This window comes from Maylandia zebra, linkage group LG3 (assembly GCF_041146795.1).
Source record: "Maylandia zebra isolate NMK-2024a linkage group LG3, Mzebra_GT3a, whole genome shotgun sequence".
NCBI lineage: Eukaryota > Metazoa > Chordata > Actinopteri > Cichliformes > Cichlidae > Maylandia > Maylandia zebra.
The window spans coordinates 5,137,187-5,162,558 of NC_135169.1; the positions used below are offsets into that span (position 1 = coordinate 5,137,187).

Sequence of the window (25,372 nt, forward strand, 5' to 3'; positions counted from 1 at the left end):
CGGCGTTTAAAACGGCGTTTTATTGAAATTATGCAGGGCACTCCCCATGGTTCCCTCATCCAATTACTTTCAACTCATTTCACCCAATCAAAGAAGAGGAAGTGCAGACCACACTAATGCATCACCGATTCACCTTGCTGCTAAGCGATTGCCTATTCAGTACAAGTGCTTGTCCCAGTATTCACTTGTATTATAATCCCACTATGCATTTTGATGTGTTTAAGGCATGATCGAGCAAACAAACGACAGAATACTTTTTCTGAAACCTTAACTGTGTTACCTGTTACGGCAGCTAACTGAGCCTCTTTCTTATTTTCCTCTTTACTTTTCTTAACCTTTAACTTATGTCTTAGCAATCAGATCCTGCCATCTTGCATTACCGCTTCGTGCTAGTTATGTTGACTTTTCTCTTCTTTTGTCTCCACTTTTTTCACCCGTGTTTGGACGCTGGGCGCATGGCTCCTTTGTTTACATTAGGGATCAGCTGTTAGCGCTGCGCCCTGCAGCTGCGCTACCGGCAGACAGACCCTACATCCCCAGTGAGGGAAGAAACGGGGTGATGTCTCCCGAGGACACCTCACACACCATCTCTCCTTCCTGTAATCACTGTAAATGTGAGATCGCTCCCTGATATGATTGAGGAGCTAATGACGCTAACCCGGTCACAGTGGCAGTACCCCGGCACTGCCCGGTACTCCCTCTGTGAGTAGGCTGCCCGGCTTCCAGCTGCTGTGGGCGGACAAGACGAGAGACAGCGGTGAGAGGAAAGGAGGGGGGCTGGCAGTGTTTGTTAAAGACGGTTGTGGTATCTCTGGGCACATCGCTGTGAAAAGAACAACTCTGCAGCAGAGACATTGAGCTATTAGCCGTTAGCATCCGTGGAGGCAGCCTGTGACTCTCTGTGGTCCGCAGACTGCAAACGCAATCTCCGAGAGCTCTTCTTCTACTATCAGGGGACTTTAATCATGTCTCGATGGACTCCACACTGCCCACCTTCACCCAGTATGTGACCTGCCCCACCATAGGCAATAAAACATTGTACTTAATGTATGCCAATGAAAAAGTGGCATACAGTTCATCACCTCCCCCTGCCCAGGGATGATCCGATCGTAACCGAGTGCGTCTTGTCCCTGTGTGCAGCCCTTACTGTGCAGGGAGCCACTAATCACCCACGCAGTGCAGAGATGGTCCGCGGAGGGCATATAAATAAAGAGTAAAAGCAAGTAAATGACAGTATGCTCTTTTTTCTTTTTGAAACAAGTGGAGACATTAACTTTGATCAAAATTCTTTCCCCTCGCCATCTCCCTCCTAAGTGGTTGAACTGTCACACTGCTAGACTGCAACTGCACTCTTTGGTATTAACGTCTGTAATCCTGTAATTTCTGTGTAAAAGAATTAGATTGTGTATTATATTGTTAGTTTATACACCTGTGTGCGTGTGTATTTATGTATGTCCATACACAGATGGATTGTGTTTTACTTTTTTGTGCTTGAGAGACACCCTCAAATGGAACCAAATTCCTTGTATGTGTTTGCGCATATACTTTTCCAATAAATGCGATTCTGATTGAGATATTTCCCTCTGTATGGCACACACGAGTAAATTAAGTAGAAAAAATGTCATGTGTATAGCCTGTTTTAAAATTGTTTTTAGGCTTGTAGAGATGACAGTAGGCAAGCAGACAAGTTTCCTGAGGTTGGGCTGAATGAACCTATAACACAGGGATAAACCTAAACAAGCAGAAGGAACTTTAGCTAAATATATTGTCACGTACAGCCAAATGACTGTAATAAAGTAGGTAAGCCGTGACCATAGAAAAAGCAAAGCAATCACTGGATTGACTGTCCAAATTGCTACACACTTTTTAAGCATCGTTCACCAACAAACTGAGTCTAACAAATCATTTTCTTTACTTTGGTAATTACAGTTATTGCCTTATGTATAAAATATAATTTTAATACCAGTGTTCATTATCTTGACGTTATTTTTTTTTACAAAAAAAAAAACTAGCTTTACAGCCATCATCTCTTACATAATTCTACCACAATACTACCAAATTCTACCACATTTGCATAATTGATTTTTAACCAGGTTTTAGTCAAAGGCCAGGTGCCAATCTCAGAGTTGACGCCGGAGCTTAAAGTCAGTTTGTTAAAACTGCTTTGTTCTCGAAAGCAGTAAACTTAATTCGTAACTTAATTCTGAATTGAGATGGATTCTTCAGTTCTTGGTTTGAGAACAGATGAGGGTAAATTCATTTAACCTTTTACCTTGACTTAAGCACATAATTGTACTACATAGCCCACGTCAATGGAACCCAATACCAGTATTTAACAGTAACAGGTAAGCCTCAAATTTAATTTTTAAATAGACAAGACACCATGAGAACTGACATTACACTAAAACAAAACAAAAACAAAAACCACTCTATGCAGTGTACTATAATTGAACATAAACAACAATCTTTCAAAAGAATATTTCTAGATGAATTGTCATTTGAACTATTTTCTGGAAACTTTCTGAACACCACTTATTTTGCATAGCTTGATGCATGAATATCCTAGTTGTCTTAACTGGACTATAAATATAACTATATACACAATGAACAGTCATTTGTAAAAACACTTTTAAAATGTAAAATATTTAAGAAGCCTGAGTGCCAGGAGCAATCCCCTTTAAGAACACTTACAATAAGAACTTCATCCCAAAAGCCCACAGGTTTTAACCACAGCATCAGTTCATGTATGCAGCTACACCTTTCCAAATCCCAGGGATCCTTTTAATGCATCGTTCATAAGATCTTTGAATTGATCTTCATCTGCAACACCTCTTGGGAGATACAGGGATAAGCTGCACGTTGATGTGTATGGGATGCGCCGCATCCCTGACTCCTGATCGTAGAAGTCTATGTTGCAGGACTGTGGGAACCCCAGTGGTGGAAGTAAGTCAGCCCCAGTTATAAAGACCAGGAGCTCTTCAAATGTGTGGTCCACCTCTCGCTCTGTTAAAATACATACAAGTGTTAAATAAGGTGCAATGTGTAGATTTATAATCAGTTACACTGACTGCATAGTAGAACAGTTGCGTTAATGACTATTTTGGAGTCAAAAACAGGTTGTTAGGCAAAACAATTATTGCAAAGCATTGTATTAAAAAAAAAAAAAAAATTACTCAAAGCAATCCTGCCCTGCTAAGACAGGAAATTAATTTTGGTCCTCCGAGTCAGACCTGCACAACACACAAGGCTTAAATACATACTGAGGTGATTAGGGAATGTGAAACAGGAGGAGAGCACAGCTGGGACTCATCAGACATGACGAGGCAAAACTCAACACATTGACATAGTACACAGACTTTCAAAGTAAAACAGGAAACTGAACAGACGTGGACTAACCTAGGGGATACGGTGACAGAACAAGAGACACACTGACAGAGACGACTGTATACTAACAGAACACAGAACCACGACCTAAGAAGGAGAACACAAGAAATGCCCAGGACCTAGGGAGTTAGGAATACTAGCGACAGAAATCAAACCCAAGAGAATCAAAACACATCATGAAATCAAAGCTAACTAATACAAACAGAAAAACACTGAGTCCACAGACTCAGGACCGTGACACTTTGGGTAGGTAGAACTTAGGATAACTGAGGGGGAAAAAAAAAAATAAATAAATAAAGGAAAGGTTAAGGACATTAACAAAAGACAATGAAAAAGCCAGAACCCAGGAAACTAAGATTACAAGAACAAAATTACCCTAACCCTAAAATACTGTTAGACCACAGTTGAAGCTTGCTCTACTGCATTTCTGTTATTAACAGTGAATCAATTGGCGGGGCATTATTTAAGCATAGCCATCTGGCATAGTGATCAGATGAATGTCTCAAATCCTTTGGGGAAAATCACAGCATTTATTATTCTGAGCAGTAACATGTTAAAGATGTCTTATACAATACTAGGGTGACTGGAGCGCCACTGAGTTACAGTAATAGTGACAATTATGCCATATCAGCCACCCGAGTGGAACATTTGAATACCTTTGGACGGATATAAAGATTGGAGCGACCCAGTAGGTTTCTTGCTCTAATTTCTTGGGGCGTCTCCTCTTCAAGAGGAAGAATGAGCCGCTGTCCATTCACTTTGCATAGATCGAACTGCAAGGGTATGTCTGCAATATTGTCCCGTAGTGCCTGCCTGAATTCAGCTGCATTTAGGTTTACAGGAACGACCACCCGAGTAGCAGGAGTGGCATCTGTAATCAAATTTAAACCAAATTAGCTTTCCCTAAAAACGGAAAAGGGTAAATTGTCACATTGTAGTGTCTCAACATCAACTTATTGGTGCAAGGAAATAAAGATTACAAAGGTGCTAAAAATCTAATGCCAAATTCTACAATTTGTAAACAACTGACACCATGATGTAATTCTCTTTTTTCAAACCCATCACTCCAAATAATTAATATTAATATAAATATTGATTACCCCTATGAGATCGGTAGTGTGTCAGTGTGGGATTCCTTAGTACTGACACCTTAAACGTTAACTGGCGATGTCTGGTTCTCCCGCCTCTTGGTCTGCGCACTGGCCCACCTCCGTGCTGTTGGCGGAAAACTCCAAAGCTATCATTAGACCATGAGATAATTTTAGTCAAACTAATGACACAGAGACACCCCCCCCCCCCCCCCCCCCCCCAAGAAAAAAAAAGAAAAGAAAAAAAAAACACCCAACACACTCAGAGTAAGGAATGAGTGTTCAACACATCGGTGTTTATTGCATGCATTTTTCGATTGTTTCGCAAATTAAATGCTCCCTGAAAATATGGGATATGCTACATTTATAAACTAAAATCTTTATGCATAAATCCACATAACAGGGATTAAAATGACTGTCATTTGAAGTCGTCAATCTAGGATAGACATTTATGATTACAGAATTTGTTGTTGAATTGTAACACATAATTAGTAAACGAGCCATTTATTATTTAAAAATGTAAAAGTTATTTCCTTTTGCAAAAACAAAAAAGGCGCAAAGCTAAAAGCTTGCCAATAGAGTAACCACCACCAAAGCATTTCACCTTTGTAGAAGAGATGTCCCCTCTTCACTGTCATCTTGATTCAGTAGCCGGTTAAATTGGGCATTCATTCTGTCTCTGATATCACTGACTCTCCGTCGAAATGCAGCGCTCCGTTCGGACATGACTGTCCACAAAAAGTCCGCCAAAAGGCTGGGCAGATATATATATATATATAGCATCCCTAAAATTCAAAGTACGGCGGGAGAAGGTACATTGTTTGTGATTGGATCAGCAAGACTGAAGGTTGTGTTTTGTTTTTTTTTAATCCACCCCTTACCACAACCTGTGATCAGAATTTGTGTTAACCAATCACAGTCAACCTCATATTTGTGTTGTCTCAATCAAGCTATGTGCGACAAACTACATACAGATGAATGCGTGCGAAATCTCTGCGCCAACAAAAAACACCGTAAGTACCCTAGTTAATCTCAATTATTGTTCGACTTTGCTAACTAAAAGCTAAGCGATGATTCAAAAACATTGCTTTGTCCTTTTAAGCACATGTTATATGTTAGCTTTGTATTGTAGTAAGCGAAAAAAAAAGTCATGCTGAGAACCTTCACAGACAAGTCATGCTAACCTTTGTCCGTTAGCAATGTTGCCAACATGCCATTTTAGGTGAGGCATGTTAATAAGGTCTTTAATATGGTACTCTGTTTAGCCACTTTATATTATTTAAAATACGGTTTTATATCACTTGTTACATTAGCCGGATTAGGCTACACGGTACTGCACTGCCATCCCAGATAGCAAGACGACATTGAATTGATGTTGATTTTTTCTATAAAATACCGGAGAAAGTAGATTGAATGTTCTTTTGTTATCACTGATTTATGGTCTAGTTACAGTTCACCAGCTATGTCGACGTGCAATTTAGGTATATCTGACCGGTAAATTAAAGCAGCGATCACCTGGACTGTTCCGTATCACCCCTCTCACAGTGGTACATCCCTCCAGGTAACCATTCACAAGTCTTGTACAGTAGAGCGGGAATTAATCTCAGCGAAATTGAGAGGAGAAAGTGGATGCAAGCTGCCGTTAAACTTGACTGAAGAAGAAGAAGAAGAGAGGAGAAAGTAAAGAAATGAATAAAGAACAGTCAGTATATGCAGAAAATAAATAATAAAGTTAAAAGACAGCATGGTCTTCATGAACCCAGGGTACAATACAAAAATGTCGTTTTATTTAAGTGAGCAAAACAATGTAGACCATGTTCATTTTGGTAATTAGTTGGGAAAAAAACTAATGACAGCATTTAAAATAAACAAAGATGAATAACATGGATGGGAACATTTGACAATGGAATTGGAACATTATCAAAAAAGATTTTTCAGATATGCGGAGTAGAAGATGCGGAGATTCAAATTTTTAACTTGGGTGTGTGTTTGAAATATGAAAATATTGGTTGACATCGTTGACATACTGCTATTAAAGATAGGAATATGTATGAAACGTAGATTCAAAAGCTCTATTAACAGAACTATAACCTGTTAGAATGTGACATTTATTTCAGATGCATTCTGTAACTGTTCACAGTTCCAATACTTAGTGATGACAGAGTGTTTCCAAAAGTTCTCAGTCACAATTTTCAGAAGACTAACATGAAATTTTTTGATTTATTTAAATATATAAACCTGTTGAAAGCAATAATTTAAATTTTTGTCTTTGTAGAATCACAGTACAAAGTATGGCCTGGAGGATTTTCATCTCAAGGTGCAAGAACATTCATAATGACTGTACACGGCGGCTGCTGATGGACAATGTTGGGCCAGATGTGCTACATTTAGCGTTAAGGAGGTATGATGAAAGCATGATGGAAAACATTTAACATTTTAACTTGCATAAAATGTTTAAGGGGAATATGGCCTGAAAATATAACATGAATTAAGAAGTAATTTTTTGATGTCTTTGAGGTTGGAGACAATGCAGAGAAGCCTTCGGTGGGCAAGAGGAAGACTGATCAGTGTAACTGCAGCAGATCAACTTCTGCGTGACTTGGCTGAATTGATTCAGGAGGTCGAACTGTCTACTCAGCATGGCCAACAAGGTAAGCACATATTGCGTCGATTCCTTGACTGATCAAAAGTGTGAAATAAATTATGACTCTGTCTTAACCTATTTTCCAAATACACCAAACATATATTTTCAGGCTCTTTTGGATACCAGGCACCAGTGGTTTTCAACAGAGGTAGAGGCAGATCCCTTTACCTTATCACTCGGGAACAGCTTTCATTCCTGAAGTCATGTGGATTCACTGCACCTCAGATGGCTGATATTTTGAATGTTTCACTTCGTACAATTCGAAGACGTCTGCGGTCAGTGACTTTTGAAACCAGTGTGACTTTCAGTTCTTTTGTGACACACACCCACTGTTTATTCAAATTAAATGGTATTGTGAAATTGTAAAAATTAGTATATTTGAATGTGCACTAACTAGTCAAGTAATGATGTGTGTTGTTATGGCAGTGATAAAATACTCGTGTTCTTTTTGTCTGATTTCAGACAGTATCATTTCACCCGTGCATCAATGTATGCGGAACTGACTGACAGTGCGCTGGATGAACATGTGCAGGACATTGTCGCTGGCAATGAACAAATTGGTCCTGAGGCTGTCAGAGCCTCCCTGCGAGTACGTGGACTACGTGTACAGCGAAGGAGGGTTTGAGCAAGCATGCTACGGATAAATCCTGGAGCAGCTGCCATAAGAGCAGTTTTGCGGAGACCAGAACGAAGAACATATCAGGTTGCAGGTCCAAACTCATTGTGGCACATTGATGGAAATCACAAGTTGATAAGGTAACCAAGCACACTGATTTGTTGAACACCTATTTTGACCAAAGTGAAATTCAGCATTACATCAAATATAACTGTTGAACAGTAAGACACATCCAATAGAGCCAGGCCCTGGGATGGGCAGTCCTCTAACACAACTGGTTATGTTTAAAGGGGAAAATGAGAGAACACAGACATCGCAAGCAACGTACAGACAAACTTGACATGCAATAGTGCCATGTAAATCAATTAAGAGTGTGTGTTTCCATTGTTTCAATAACAAAGCAGAAATAAGATTTTTCTTCTTATGGACCACGATTTTAGGTGGAGGATAGTCATTCATGGGGCTATTGATGGATACAGTCGTCTTGTGGTCTTCCTTCATGCCTCAAACAACAACCGTAGCAGTACTGTTTTATCAAGTTTCATCAGAGCCGTGGTATCCTATGGTGTACCCTCAAGGGTCCGGACAGACAGAGGAGGGGAAAACAATGCTGTCTGCCTGATGATGAACATTTTCAGAGGCTTTGATCGTGGAAGTGCCCTAAGAGGAAGGAGTACCCATAATCAGAGAATTGAGAGGCTCTGGGGTGATCTGTGGCGAGGAATGACCAATGTGTACTGTGATTTATTTCACCACCTGGAGGAGGAAGGCATCATTGACATTGACAATGAAATGCACCTTTGGGCTCTCCATTACATCTATCTCCCAAGGATCAACAGAGATTTGAAAGACTTCACTCAACAGTGGAACAATCATGGCTTGCGGACAGAGAGACACTTGAGCCCATTACAGATTTTTGTCCGAGGCAGCCTCCAGCAACAGGGCCGAGCCTCAACTGCCATGCAGGACATCTTTCAGACCAGAGCAGCTGCTGCTGATGGGACTATTGGTGGGACAGCTGATGGTGGTGTGACAGCCACTGAGAGTGAGACGACTGCTGCTCAGGGCTCAGGTGCAGATTCTGGTGGTGGTGCTGCTGCTCATGGTACAGATGAGCTGGGATTGCTGGTCGACTGGCCTGAGAGGATTACTGTGCCAGACATTGAATTTACTCTGGACGGAATGGTGATGGAGCAAGTGGTAGAACTATTTAATCCACTAAGTGGCACCAGAGGGAGTCATGGTATTGAGCTCATCACTGGCTTAATATACTTTCTGGACTCCACATATCACTGAGACAGTTCAATTAATGACTGAAACATAATAGCAGCAAGTGGAAAGACTTCAAAATATCTAGGTGACTGGATACATATAATGTGAAAAGTTATGATACGTGTTTACTATGTACCATTGAGTAGTGGTGTAAATGCTGTTAAAATGTTCTGTGTGGATTTCATGATGTAGATGACTGATTTATAATAAGTTACATAATATCATGAATATATATAGTTTGTGTTGAAATGTCTTTATTTGAAATGTACATGTGTAAAGTGTAAGAGCTAGTGTCTCGTGAGAATACCCTTAACGAGAGTACACGAGACTTTGCATGGACTGCGAGTGAGCAGATGTCTCTCATGAAGCGATTTTAAGTTAAAAGTTTACTAAAAGAAAAAGCAACACAAGGACTTAAGGACCTCTTTTCAGGACAAGCAGCCAACGAGGTATTTGTCATTTGAGAAATGTTGTTATTTGTGTTTGGACTTAATATGTGTACTCTAAAGTTGCTAATTGATTTGTACTGTTCGCTTGTGACCAGTTCTCATGGTGTATCGGCGTACTGGTGATGGTGAAGCCGAGGAGAGAAGGCCCAAGTAATAAACGCCCGTTTCAAAGAACCGACCTGTGTCTGTGTTGTTGTGAATTCTGTCATGGAAATCAGTGCATTTCCTGTATCCTTTGGGGCAACAGACCTGAGTCACACTTTTAGAGAAGTACCTGGTGAGGTGGATTGAGAGGAATATCCATGATGCATGGCAGTTTGTTCACTCACTTCCTCTCCACCACAGCTTCCGAAGTGCAGCCAATCACAGAGCTTGCTCTCCTGATCCAAGAAGAACACATCAAAGTGCGCTGCACAAGCTTGCTCACAAAAAATAGCCTGCCCATACACTGCTTGTGTACAGCTTCTGTTTTGATCTTCCAGTTCAGCAAATGTATATATGTGGGTGTCCAGGTATTTGTGCTCCTCCACCACATCATATCAGTGGGTTCAGTATCTTATACTTTTGTCAAGATAATGCACACTGCAGCCGACAGTTATCAGAAAGAAGCCATTACCAAGTTACATGGATTCTTTTTTTTTTTATAACTTCATGTCATATAAACTAGTTATGTTATGTGCAACACTGTCATGTGCCACTCTGGTTTTATGTTTCAAATTCGTGTAAGACATCCACAGTACTCTGATGACATTGACAAGGACATCTCCAGTTTACATGGGAAACTATTATTTCAGGTTCTTGAGATTACTTATTTACGTCACTTTTGAGAAAACGTACATACAGGTCTGATTCAAAACTGTATATCTATTTTTTTAATGCTTGTTGAAAGGGCAAAAATATTCCTGAGATACTGTTAACATTATTAAATTTGAAGGCTATTATACAGTGGTATTACTTTAAACTGAGTAAAACGGTATTTTGATAAAGGTTAAGGTCTCCGTTTGTTTCAGAAAGAGCATACTGTCATTTACTTGCTTTTACTCTTTATTTATATGCCCTCCGCGGACCATCTCTGCACTGCGTGGGTGATTAGTGGCTCCCTGCACAGTAAGGGCTGCACACAGGGACAAGACGCACTCGGTTACGATCGGATCTTCCCTGGGCAGGGGGAGGTGATGAACTGTATGCCACTTTTTCATTGGCATACATTAAGTACAATGTTTTATTGCCTACGGTGGGGCAGGTCACATACTGGGTGAAGGTGGGCAGTGTGGAGTCCATCGAGACATGATTAAAGTCCCCTGATATTAGAAGAAGAGCTCTCGGAGATTGCGTTTGCAGTCTGCGGACCACAGAGAGTCACAGGCTGCCTCCACGGATGCTAACGGCTAATAGCTCAATGTCTCTGCTGCAGAGTTGTTCTTTTCACAGCGATGTGCCCAGAGATACCACAACCGTCTTTAACAAACACTGCCAGCCCCCCTCCTTTCCTCTCACCGCTGTCTCTCGTCTTGTCCGCCCACAGCAGCTGGAAGCCGGGCAGCCTACTCACAGAGGGAGTACCGGGCAGTGCCGGGGTACTGCCACTGTGACCGGGTTAGCGTCATTAGCTCCTCAATCATATCAGGGAGCGATCTCACATTTACAGTGATTACAGGAAGGAGAGATGGTGTGTGAGGTGTCCTCGGGAGACATCACCCCCGTTTCTTCCCTCACTGGGGATGTAGGGTCTGTCTGCCGGTAGCGCAGCTGCAGGGCGCAGCGCTAACAGCTGATCCCTAATGTAAACAAAGGAGCCATGCGCCCAGCGTCCAAACACGGGTGAAAAAAGTGGAGACAAAAGAAGAGAAAAGTCAACATAACTAGCACGAAGCGGTAATGCAAGATGGCAGGATCTGATTGCTAAGACATAAGTTAAAGGTTAAGAAAAGTAAAGAGGAAAATAAGAAAGAGGCTCAGTTAGCTGCCGTAACAGGTAACACAGTTAAGGTTTCAGAAAAAGTATTCTGTCGTTTGTTTGCTCGATCATGCCTTAAACACATCAAAATGCATAGTGGGATTATAATACAAGTGAATACTGGGACAAGCACTTGTACTGAATAGGCAATCGCTTAGCAGCAAGGTGAATCGGTGATGCATTAGTGTGGTCTGCACTTCCTCTTCTTTGATTGGGTGAAATGAGTTGAAAGTAATTGGATGAGGGAACCATGGGGAGTGCCCTGCATAATTTCAATAAAACGCCGTTTTAAACGCCGTTACAGCTGGCAGAGAACGCCGTAAAAAACGCCGTTCAAAGATGCATAAAAACGGCGTTTTGTGCCGAGTAGCGTAAAAAACGGCGTTTCCGTCTGTCTTTGAACGCCGCTTTTTACGTCACTCAGATGGTGCGTTCAGGGCGCCATCCGAGTGGCGGAAAAAACGGCGTTTGTCGGAACAGAACGCCGTTTTTTTCGGCGTTTTGAATAATTAAACGGCGTTTTTTACGCCATTTCTTAACCAAACGGGTTAGGAAAGTGGCGAATTTTGGCACTAATGGCTTGCCACAGATAGGAGCCTCCTCCCTGGTCTGCTGCTGGCGAGTTTTACCATACCGGAAGAGAAGTTCCTCTCCTGTCTCTTTCAGATAAGGACCATTCGCCCATGTGTGGCTGGACTGTGGTATTATGGGACTGTGGGAGGGTAATTTTAGCATATGGAAAACATGTTTTAGCCTTGTTTTAATAGTGTATAGTTATTTCTGCCGGCAGGGTTTTTAGCGGGTTGCAAACACTATTCTTATTGTATACGGGGAATTTTAACTTGTATTTGTGATTCTGGCTGTGTTTTCTTATGAAAATAAAGGGTGTTTGAAGCCAGCGTAGTTTCTGTGCCCTGAGCGCTACCGCGGTAAAGTGAGCCGTCATTTGTGAGCCGCGGTCAAGCCAGCCGCCTCCTATCCGCCGCATAAATTTCCTTGCGCTTTTACACCAGTCTTTACGGTAGCGCCTTTTCGCTTTATGTGCCGATTGAAAGCCTATACCCGCGCACACGTGCACGCGCGCGCACAAATTACAATGTAACAGCCCGATACAGTCAATACAATTATGGAAATGTCAAAAATTCATTAAAAATCATCCTGAGTAGTTGATGTCCAACTTTCAACACATCCCCCCCTCTGGAACACCTACTGTACCTGTGTGCCAAGTTTCATCCAGATTTACTGTAGAATTCCTCAGAAATTAAAGGGTACTTGTATCCAATGCAGTCAGCCAATACAGTAGAATTGTCAATTTTCGAAAATTCAGAAATTCTACTTTATTGATAAGATGAATCCACTACAAATAGTCTTCTGAAAAAATAATTCAATCTGTTTCAATTTTTAAAAATATGTTATTAAAGATTACCATAAGGTTTAGAATGGAATATGTTTTACAGTGTGTGAGATGATGTAATTTAAAAGCAGGATATAGAGGACAACAAAACTGTGATGAACTAAAAGAGAGCCCTTTATTGTGGCTGATGGAAGAAACTTGAACATACAACAAGGCAAAAGCAATAGGTTACAATAACTGTAATTAATCCTGAATTGAGCGAGACTAAAATACGACTGTTATTAATATTACTGATGTTGCTAGCATTATGTAAACGTTTCATGTTAAAATTAATGTCACCAATTGATTTTTAACTCTAAACACAAGGATATTGTTTTGATTTTAATTAATAACACAATATTTCAATACAAAAAAATGCAGTACATTAAATCCAACGTAAAAAGTTCATTTAAAATGAACAGCACTTTAATTTGAAGAGGATTGTCCTAACAGGCTCTCCGTACTTCTCAGTTTGCACATGTGCAGTGTGGAAGTTTGAACAACCGCCATTTTCAACCGAAACTTGCATCATGCTCAGAAGCCTGGATAAAATCCATTGCCATTTGAGGATTATTTGGTAAGTACAACCATTTAAGGATGACATATTTGGTTAATGTGTACTAAATGATAAACATCCGACATTTTCGGGAGTACTTCTGTATGTTTTATTTTAAAACAAATGATGTCTGGTAATTGTTTTTTTTTTATAGCATTCTAGCTTGTATGCCTCTCACAGGTGTTAGTAGTCAGGCATTTCACAAATATTATTGGGCCCACTTCGGTGTAATTTCCCAAAATGTTTTACGATTCATGTTAAGCTGCAACTTGCCTACTAAGAACTGCAGCTTTAAAATTACTCCCAACATCTACCGCGCATGCTCCCTGGTGTCAGTAATGAGCACCAGGAGCGCCAGCGATCCTATCCGTTTGAAGAATGAAATATATGTATAGTGTATTTTAGAAACATGCATCAAATAAGTTGCTACATTGTTTGAAGGAATTCTACCCCGTGTTGATATCTGGTTTAGTGTTAATATCAGTGATTAAAGTGTAAGACATGCATTTATCTTGTGTCATTAAAATGCAGCATTATGTGTAATACAGTTATATGTAATGCATTTAACTTCTTGTATCAGTTCCATTGATTATCAAAGTGACAATTTGTGTGTTCCCCCCTTCATTTTATGTTGGTCAGCTAGTTCTGTCTGTCAGTAGATGCAACAAAAGTGGCTCAGATGTGATTGTGGTTACTGTTATCTTTTATTGTAACTCTTGTTATCGTAATAAATACCAGAAAATATTGTGATAGGATTTTGAATCCATATTGCCGAGTTCTAATCTTCTATTTCATTTTAACATTTTTAGGGGTACAATTAATAATTATATTGTTGAACAGTCTAGAATTGATTAAAGCAAAAGTGAAAGCTTTCATGTATTGTCAAAATTGAAAAGCTTCTAGTTTTGTGTTCATATATTTGTTGATCTGACTCAGAAGAGTCAGTGCCTAACCAATCATTAACCTCACTGAATGTCACTAATGTGAGTTGTCAAACATTGTTTAATTACTCATCGCTAATCACTCATCTGTTAATATTTTTGACTTTGGTTTGGGAAGAGGTGGAAAAGAACCAAAATCTTGTCTCACATTGAGTTCTTATCTCCACCAGAATATCAGCATTGATGTTCGACGGAAATGCGTTCTAAAAACTATCTGTGTCTACTTAAATAAAAAGCCAGATGACCTGTTCAAGGAATTCTTGGTAAGTTAGAAAAGGGGAAAGATTTGTTTGTTTGTTTTTTTTAAATTTGGGATAGTAAATTGAAGGTGGGCTCATTTGTTCATATGTATCTATATGCAAGTAACTTTTTCCCCCCTTTGTTTTCATTTTAAGGATGTGGATCTTAGTGCAAGAAGAGAAACGGAGCAGCTGACTTTAGGAGTCTGTGTTGTCAGACATGAAGGAGCAGACTCTGCAGATACACCTGAGGACATTGGTGTCATCATAGAAGGATACACTGTGCTGAAAGCGCTTAGTGATGTGGCAAAGGGGTGTGCCCTCCTGCTTGGACTAATCTACAGTCTAAATCTGAGGTACCCAAAGCACCTGAAATACATATTTGAATTTCTTCAGAAGGTGCTGATGGAGTTGGATGGGAACAACCTATCCATGAATGTGCAAGTTCTGAAAAACAAACTGCTTGAGTGAAACAGCCTGCACTGAACTATAGAGGACACTGAACTGGTTACAAGATTCTCAAACCCATCTCCTTGCACTTTATAAACTGTTCAGTTTGAATTCCGCAAGAACTTCTGCAAGGCCTCATACTTTTTGGCATGCTTTGTTCATGTTGAACTTTTACCACCATCCAGCTACATTGAACAAGACTGCTCCTAAGTTTGGACTTCATTTTAAGTTTTGGGGAAAAAAAAAGGTTTTTTAAATATGGACAAAAATGCCACTAAAATCATTTCTACTTGTTGTTTATAGGACTGTATTGTGAGTTTTCCATTGTACCCGAAGCAAGTTTAAATTAAGTCATGTTAATGTTAAAAATGTTGGAATCACAACACTTTCCAGTTTTAATAACTTGATTTTAACATTCTGTATTATGTCTTCCTGTACTTAATATGCACTTGCATATATGTGAAGATATTTTTGTTTAGGAAAAAGGCATTGATCTAGAATTTTGAACAGCTCAAAGTTTGCTTCAGCACATTTTACACCAAGTGTTATTAAAGTTGGGTTAACTGAATAAAATTGTGTTTGATTTATTCAATTTACTTTAAATAGAGTAAGTAATTTAATCCTATAGTTTCAGTAGAGCTCGTTTAGGGTTAGTCAATTTATCAGATGTACTTAAAATTTGTTGTTCAAATTAAATGTGTCATACATTTTAGATTTCACTAACCCAGTTGTGTGGAACCGGTTGACATAACTGGGTGGAGTAAATGCAACATCTTATTTTATAGAGTAAGTAGGGCTTGTTTTGGTTGAGTAGATTTTATTTAGTGTTGTCAAGTTAAGTCAACATGTTAGTTAGATCAACATTATGATATTTAGTTAATACAACACCATTCTTGTGATTTGCATTTAATTAGCCAAAGCTTGACAGATGTGCTTAAAATTTGTTGTTCAAATTAAGTGTATCATACATTTTATATTTCACTAACCCAGTTATGTGGAACCGGTTGACATAACTGGGTGGAGTAAATGCAACATTTTATTTCTTAGAGTGTGTGACTATGTCAACACTACTACAGACCTGAACATGATGGTGACCAGCAGTATGAGATAAAATATTAAGGGGTACACACAAGACTTGAACATGAGAAAGGAAAACAGACTCTTAAAACAGGAAACATGACGAATGTATACCTCACATTAATAAACAAGGGCGATTGGAATGAATTGTAATGGTAGGTGACACGAAAGGATCTATTTAAACAAAGCAGTAAAGAATGAGCAACTATGAGCTGTCAGGGAGAATTAGAAGAACGTAACAAAGTATCGCCAAATTAAAAGTACTAACTAATAACAGCAAAAACAAGAATTACATACATTGATCAATAGTAATCTTAATCAACAAATACCAAAACTAATGCAAAAAGGGTTGGGTCACAAACACAAACTGCGAGAATCACATTATTTTCTAAACTTAGTGTAATTTTTTAGAAAAGGTATTAAAATGAAAAAGAATGCAATACAAAATCTAAACGAACAAGCTCTATTTACATTTCTGAAATACATAACTTACATATGTACACATACAAAATGTATAAAAACAATTTACATCTGTTCCTTAGTTTCTATCAATACAAATAAGAATTTACATGACATTATTCAACCTTATATTTTACAAAATAAATACAAGTATTTATTTTTCACAGAGAGCGCACTCCCATTCTGCAGCCTCTGCCTTGTGAAACAGCTCATTCATCTGCAGGCACTGTGTGTGAAACCACCTTGAACAGCTGTCACACTGGATCTGTGAATTTTCAACAAACCAAAAATAAAAAAAAAATCTTTAATCATGTGATTTAACATGAATATCTTTATTAATCTGCCATTAGTATGTATTGCATATTTTTTTCCTTATCAAATAATCTAAATAACTGACACACAAAGCCCAAAAAAATTTACATGCAAGTTAAGGCTATATTTACCCTCTTCCTCAAAACAAAAACCAAATAACAAAAGCAACTATACACAACAGATTTTGCTAAATAATATCCACAATTACAAATCTGTCTTACCCATTTGGTGATTGAAGGCCCTGGAAAAGGTGGTTTTGGAGTTGAACACATGGCGCAATTGTTTTCTGCCTCGAACACTATTACAAACATAGTAAAATTAGTGATTGACAGTGAATATTTAAATCAAGTCATTTCTTTGTGCTGTAACACTTCACAAACCTGAGGCTCCCAGTATATTTAAAGCAATTGCTTCATGCTGCTGTACCATTGCTTTAATTGTTGTTTTAAATGTCATTTCTGGTATTTTGGGAAAGGACTCCATGAACGCCTTTGCCATCTATGGAAATAGCAAAATATTGAAAAAATAATTTAGTCATATTCCTTTTCGATAGCAGACTCAATTTTATAATGCACCATCAGCACAAAAATTATTTGAAACTCATGTCTTTGTTACTTTACCAAGATGACAATCACACCGCAGCTATTTGTGTCCTTCTGTACTGGGTGTTTCAAAACTCCTCCTTTTAACTTGATATCCACCCAGTCAGTCTTGTTGATTGCAGTACGCCTCATTTTGAAGAACTCCCTGTGCAAGGGTTATACTGTCATGTGCAGGCAGGAAAAGTAAATAAAATGCAGACTCACGAAAAAAAAAATTTGAACTTCAGGACAGCTTTAATGCTGGACGGCAAACAGAAAAATGTTCTGAACTAGAATACAAAATCAGCCCGCTCGGCACGCTGGCAGGCAGGCAGATCATTACCTTATTTTGAATGTTCAATGTCAGCACACATAATTTGAAAAATACTCTACTAGAAAACATTTTGGAATAACATGTGGCTTAATTTAATGCCAAATTCTTTATTTATGGGAAACAAAGACGGTCGAGAGATATCACTTAGACAAAAACTAAAATAGCACTGGCTTTGAGTACAGTATTAAATCGTCTACAGTAATCACAATTCACTATTGATATTATTTACACAGTCCCAAAGCCAATATGGCTGCACCACCAAAAAACACACAGAATAAAAAAAGTGTAATTCAACCAAAAAAAAAAACAGGGAAAGTCATATATAGTTAAAGAAAAAACAAAAATCAACCAACACATTACAAACATCCCATATGGAAAAGAAATACTAAAAACATATATGATTTACTCATGAAAGTGGCCACTTTCCTGAGTAAATCATATATGTTTTTAGTAAGTATACAAAACATACAAGTTTCATTATATAATTTTTCAAGGGATCATATATCCGTTTTCACTCTTGTATGCTTTTCATACAAGTTTCATACAAGACAGATAAAAACTTTATAAGATTTATATATATCGTAACTACTTTCAAAGTATTTAAATAAAAAGCAAGCTTGCTTTTCTTTTAGAAGGTTCCCTTAATAAATATTTACTAGCAACCTCTTTAAAATGATAATTAAGGGTTTGTGTGTATAAAAAAAATTAACAAACTAAAATCAGTAATTATAATAATAGTTTGTTTAATACAATTAAAAAAATTATATAAATATATATATATATATGGTAACGAATGGTAACAAAGAGAGGGAAGGTAGTCAGAACTGAGGGGATTGAACTACCAGAAGGCAACATTGCAGACATAGAGGACAGTTACAAGTACCTGGGGATCCCGCAGGTGAATGGGAACCATGAAGAGGCCGTTACCTGTTTGACTCGTTTTCCCATCAGAGGAGTTACATAGAAGCCTTTTCGTTTTCGACTTTTTTTCTTCCACTTCTCGGTCTCCACTCGGTAAGACTGAAAAGTATAATTTTGAAATAATTAACAATACTTTTTAGATCTGATCTTCATGTACAAAGGATTACGAAAATGCAAACCGTCAACGACATTTACTGTAATCCCAAATTTATTTACTGTAAAATGCTTAATGCTTCCTGTCTTTTGTTTAATTACAGTTGTTAGACAAATAATCTCCTGTATTTATCACGTCAGAAATGTCATTCTAACCACATGTAATGCAGTTGAGAAAATGTTTGTTAATAACACAAAGTCACAATGACAGTACCAAAGACATTTTAGACTAAAGCATGCACAAAAAAAGACAATTTCTAATGTGAATGGGAATATACATTACAGATTTGATAAATTCAACAACAGCAGTGCGAATGACTTTTGTTGTGTAAAAACTGCACCAAATCTGTCCCAAAATTTTAATTATCCTCTTTAAACCTCACCTTCATCCTTTTTTTGCCTACATCGCCATATTCTCGTACAAGAGCATCATGTTTCCTTTGATATATTTGCACAAAGTCATCTAGTCTAGTGAGACGCCTTCGTTCAAAGCGAATCCTTTTCAGGTCCCATTGACTTTTTTCCATGATCCCTTGCGTTCGATTGTCTTCAGTGTAGTTCGGAAAATGGTAATTACATCATTTACACTTTGGCCGAATTCAGCATAATGTTTCTTTTACTGTATTAACTTATTCTACCTGCTTCTTCAACTGCGACACATGATTGTACCGTTTACTGAGAAAGCCATACGCTGAGCCTTTCCCATGCCGTCCAAGGTCTCCTAAAGAAGAAACAGAATTTTTAATCAATAAAGCACATAAATAACAACATATAAGTGTTGATTGACCAAAACAAGACATACCAAGCAGCATTCCTGACCACAAGGTAGCATGTGGTAGAAAGTACTTTGAAATACTTGAAATGAATGCTGGTGCATAGTACACATTCGGTGGTCCAGTCACATCAAGGTGGGCACTGGCAATTACTTCGGCAAAGTGCTGTTTAAGTGATGAATGACCTATATCTGTCTGAAATAAAAATTGAAATATCATATGATTACAATGTCTTTTGATTCTTAAAGAAAGTCTTAATCTGTTTTAAAAACACAGAAATGTACTACAAAACGATGTTATTGGTGTCACACTATATCATGAACACAATTAATATCTGAACCATTGAAATCCAAGCTGAATTTTAAAATTACCTTATAATCCTCTGGAATGATGTCTGTTTCTTCAGCATCCCCATTCCCCGTCTGATCGATCAGCATTTTGAGGTTCTGCAGGTGTTTTTTCACTTCTGGTCCACTGCATGGACTTTTGAAAACAACTGTTGCACTTATAATGATGCCATCCATGTCTTTCAAGTTTGAAGAACAGGCCAGTAATCCAAAAACGTGCATGCCAAATTTGTAGTGTTTCTGTAGTCTAAAGTGAAAAAAAGCATATAAACAATAAGCATGCATACTAAACACCAACAAAGTCTAATCATTAGCAGAAACAACATTAGCAAAATATAATTATAATAGAGATGAATTAGCAAGTCAACAATAACTACAAGGGCAAGAACACTAACACCGGAGATATACTTAAAACAGAAAAATAACAATCGTACTCACAGACTCTAGCACAAATACCTCTTTTTGCAAAGATCCTTTGCATTCTTCATGATGTGACTCAAACACCGGTGGAGAATGGGTATGTTGAAGTTATCCGTGTCTAACTGTCCTGTGATAACCTGGAAGTATCGCTCCAAAAGGTCTTCCAAACTTGCTCTGCAGAATGTTACAGCAATGGACTGGAGAAGCACCAGTGAGCCATCACATATGATCATTACTGGCCTTTTGTTTGCCCTGCTTCCATACATTCGTGTAAGCTCTGTTTGAAATGCTTGTAGAAAATATGTAACAGAGGCAGTGGTATGGTCACATGTTACAAAAGTTGCTGTTGGTAGAGGTGATGATCCCTTGAAGTGATTTCTAACTATCACTTCATACACATAGTACGGATTAGCAGAAGCATTATCTTTAGAGATAATGCTTCCTGTTGCATCAAAATATACTATGTCGTCTTTGCACCGCTGGTAAAACACTGAAAGTGTTTTTTTGGGCCACAGCATTATACCTTTTGGATGCAGGAGCACTCTCTGAAGAACTTCGTTTGGAAGTCCTTGCTGTCTGTCTATTAACATTTGCAGACTGGCCATCTCATTTAAATGAGGTCTCTGTTTTTTTCTGTGGGACAAGGCAATATTTTTCAAGACATCTTTAGATGGAGCCTCATCCCGACACCCTGCTTGGAAAGCTTTTTCTGGTATTTGATTTAGAGAATCCAGATAAAGACTTCTTGGCAATTTGGTTTCAAGTTTTTCTGCTATTACATCTCTGGACTGTCCACGCACAGGTCTTGTTTTTATTTCCTTTGTGTTGTGGCACACCTCACCTCCTTGGAAAAGCACATCAGCCTTCAGGGTTTTTTCATCTTTAACCTCCACTTTCACAGTCACTGGACGATCCTTAAAACGGCAGTATGCCGTACATGAGAATACAGCCGTCTTAGAATGTGACTGACTGGTCTTGATGGTATGCCTCTTAAATCCAAAACTGCAAAATGGGTGTACTGACTTAATGCCAGTGGCTACAACATTAGTCCACTGCATACTTTTGAAAAGCCTCCCTTTCTGTGTTTTTTTAGGTCTTGCCAGTCTTTCTGATCAATGAAAAAAAAGCATGGCTGCTGTGGCAAAGAGCATTTGTAGAATTCCTCTTCAGCATTACTACTGTCACTTCTGTTTGATGAACTTCTACTCCAGTCCTATAATGCATCAGAAGGACTTTATTAAAAATAGGTGATGTAATTTAATGACAGAAATGTTATGTGGAAAATACTTTACCTTTTCGAGGGATGTAGACGATTGTGATGGAGACACACCAGTTTGTTTCTATTCAGGAGAAATGTTTTGGACAATGCCATTGTCATCACTGTCCTTCACAACATCCTTTGAATATCATTTTATTTGTCAAACAAAGAAATAATTTTTAAATAGAGACATTGTTTTCATATAGTAAAAGTAGTTAAAAGTAATGTAATAAATAATTCCAACCTGTTTGAGCAAATAGAGAGATTCATTTCCTTCCACTGCAGATAGACACATCTCCAGTGTTTCGTCGCCAGTGTTTCCTTCATCCTGAGTGTGAAATAATTATTAACTCATGAGTATAGTAAGGTAAAACAAGAACTACATGTTTTAGTTTAAAAGGTTTAGCATAGAGCTTACTCTATATTCCAAATATAATAGATGTTTATATAACCTATGCAAAAAGGCATGGAAACTGGATAATAGAAATGTGAAATCAACTACTCTGTATTGCATGTTGTGACAGCAAGTTCTTTAGTAGAGTTTAAAGCAATGTTTGTTGAACACCACAATGCTGTGAAGCCTTATATATATTTATATGGCTTGTATATGAAAATATTGTATTCTGCAGTGTGGACATATTACAAGTAATTTACTTACTTTATGTTAATGAGAGTGTGGGGGGTGAGTTGGAGGGAAGGGTGGGCTGCTTTTAACCAACTTTGTGCTACATCTTTGTATGAAAAGTGCTTTATAAATAAAGATTGATTGATTGATACACACACACACATAGATGATAAATGGACTGATTTATATATAGTGCTTTTCTACTCTCCCGGAGTACTCAAAGCGCTCTGTACAACATACCACATTCACAACACCTCATACATGCACTTCTTAAATCAAGTGCAAACTAATAAACGTTTACACACATTCACACTCCGATGAGCGCATCAGAGGGAAACTTGGGGTTAGTATCTTGCCAAACGATATTTGGCATGCAGACTGAGCCAGGAATCGACGAGTATATCTGCTCTACAACCTGACCCACAGCCACCCAGTGTCAGGGTCCTGGGTCCCATGAACCAGCATGTTTAGTTCATTGCGATTTTTTGTATTATTGTACTTGTGTGAGTTATTCTATGGTTTCTAGTTTTGATCCCTTGCCCTTCATGTCTCTCTGTGTCCCCTCTGTTCTGTGTAAGTCTGTGTCTGCATGTTTGAGTTTCCCTCTGTGTCTTTTGGTTCATCGAGTCCTCTGTCTTACTGGTTATGTCTCTGTGTTTCTTAGTTTCTGTCTCCACCGTGTCAAGTTCGCGTCTCTGTGTCATACTTCCTGTTTTACTTTGAAGGTCCGTGTCGTATGTGTTCGTTTACGCTTCCTTATCTCGTCAGTTCTTATTTCCCCCAGCTGTGCTCTGCTTCTGTGTCTCATTCCCCTCGTTACTTCCCAGTGTATTTAAAGCCTGTTTTTCTCTGAGTCAGTGTCGTGTCGTCCCTCAAGCTGTGTGTTTCCTTGTGTGCCTCTCTGCAAAGTGTGAGTTTATATTTTCCAAGTTTAGTTTTGTATGCTCATTTTCTGTGACCAACAAATAAAGCTGTGATTTTGAGTTCATCCCCTGAGTCTGTGAGTCCTGCATTTTGGGTCCAACTCCTGCCGATTCATGACACCCAGTAGCAAATATAAATAATTTATATTTGTTTGATACAATATTGAAGCACAAGGTAGGCAGCACTAAAGGTATTGGTGGTGGATTTAACTTACATTTTAGAGTAAAGGTTAAAATCTGCATGAAAATGTGAAGGAAAAAAGGGTAACACCCAAAAAGCAAAACATAGCAATTCCTTTAGTGAAACAGAATTTAAATAAAAACGAATAACAATCTTAATGTACCCTGCTCATAGACTTGAATTGGTGTACTGTAGGTGGCTAGAGCGATATGTGTTTGCCCTTCAAAAAACAATGGTTCATGTTTTTTGTGCCTCCATCCATTAATGCAATATGTCTCATGTTAGGTGTTATTATTAACCACTACACTATGGACTTACCACTACACTACAATTGATAGAAAAGCATAAATTCATGTGTCAATGACTTTTTAACCATGTAATCTAAACATTAATACAATTTAAAAAATATAACTTTTGAATTCATAACAATATATGTAACATCAAAGAAATCATGTAATTTTGTTTTGAAATACGTACCAAAGAAGATGTGTTCTCTCCGGAGGTCCCACTATCACCTTCAACATCGATATTTTTTGGTTTGTGTATGACTTCCATGGTTCTCTGTTTAATACACATGTAGTAATTACATTTTCATCTATCTGTAATGTAAAACAGTATCCTTCCACCTAGTTATACTTAGGTGTGCCTGTGCAAGGCACAATTTTTATTATTCATCCACTGTTCTTCAGGTCTAAACAAACTTCTGTTGCTCACTCAATTTTTGGTCTGTAATTAATTCAGAGCTTAAAAAATGTTTGCCACTCTCCTTGATAAATACTAAGTCCAGAGTAGTATTCAGACTCTAAACATAGATATCATAGAGTGCTTACCTTTTGGTAGTGCAGAGCAACATGATTAATTTTTTTACGATTTGTATAATTGTTTGGCACTCCCAAGTCTTTGCACACGTTTCTCCAGAACGCGTCTCCTCGGTAAACACTGTGTTTCTTTCTGTTTTGTGGTTCGGAGAAAGTCTCAATGCATTTTATTATATGTTCATGTTTCAGACGAATTTTCCGTGTCTGTAATTGCAAGTAAAACAATTAAATAAAATAGAGAGAACTATAGAACTATAAAATTATATTTTAATTTTTTTACACAATATAACTTCTAAAGATTGTTAAAGGATAAAACTTGCCTTTCCAAATGATGAAAATGTGGAGGTTCTGTAACACAAATAAGAAATTAAAAAACAAAGGCTTCAATTTATTTGCCAAACAATAACATTTTCAGTTTTTGTCATGCACTTGTTATATTTACATATTGCCTGTATTACTCGAAATGATATATTTAAAACCACTGGGGTGAGCGAAATGGTCTCGGATGGAAACAGACTAATCATATTATTGTTAACGCACCATTATAGTCAAAGATATGGACAAAGAAACAGTCTTATGATTTGTGTTTCGGGTTCAAGGAAATAAGCCTACATAGGAAAAGTTATTAAATTATGTATTAAAATCAAATTCATTTCTAACAAAGTTGTTTAAAAGTGGTTGTTTGTTTATAGGGGCTACCGAGAGCATCACGTGGTTATACCACATCTATTACGTAATGTGTCCCTACTTAAATACATAGTACTCAAAAACACGTTAAAACCAAATTTAACTTAGAAAAAAGTAATAGGAAGCAAATAACATATGAAGCAAAAAGCCATAAGGAAACTTCATAAAAGTTTTTGTCAATAAGGCAAACGTAATGACTTGTGGCTTAAGCTAATTTTATGCTTACCTTATCTGTCGTTTTGTGTCGCTCATTATTGTTTGTTGCAGAACCACAGGAACTCGTAACTTTTCCAAGTTTACAAACGTAGTGTGTTTAAGACTGTCAAGTAAAATTGTAATTCCGTAGTTCCTACAGTTGTTGAAGCATGTGCACGCATCACACCGCCACCGCAAGTACTTGACTCATTAGGCTATAGGCTACTATCACCTTCACCCTTAATCAGTGTCCCGGATGAATAGTCACCGGATATCATTGGACGCATTTCAGAAAAGTAAAATAATGCGTGATTTAGAA

At 38.1% G+C, this 25,372-nt stretch overlaps 1 long non-coding RNA gene across 1 annotated transcript; it reads left to right on the top strand.

Moving 5' to 3' along the window:
• Nucleotides 1-5,444: 5,444 nt before the first annotated feature.
• LOC143414503 (uncharacterized) lies at nt 5,445-7,505 on the top strand. The gene is made up of 4 exons (XR_013095115.1): nt 5,445-5,485; nt 6,748-6,873; nt 6,990-7,123; nt 7,226-7,505. It is a non-coding gene; the product is annotated as an uncharacterized LOC143414503 (long non-coding RNA).
• Nucleotides 7,506-25,372: the final 17,867 nt, after the last annotated feature.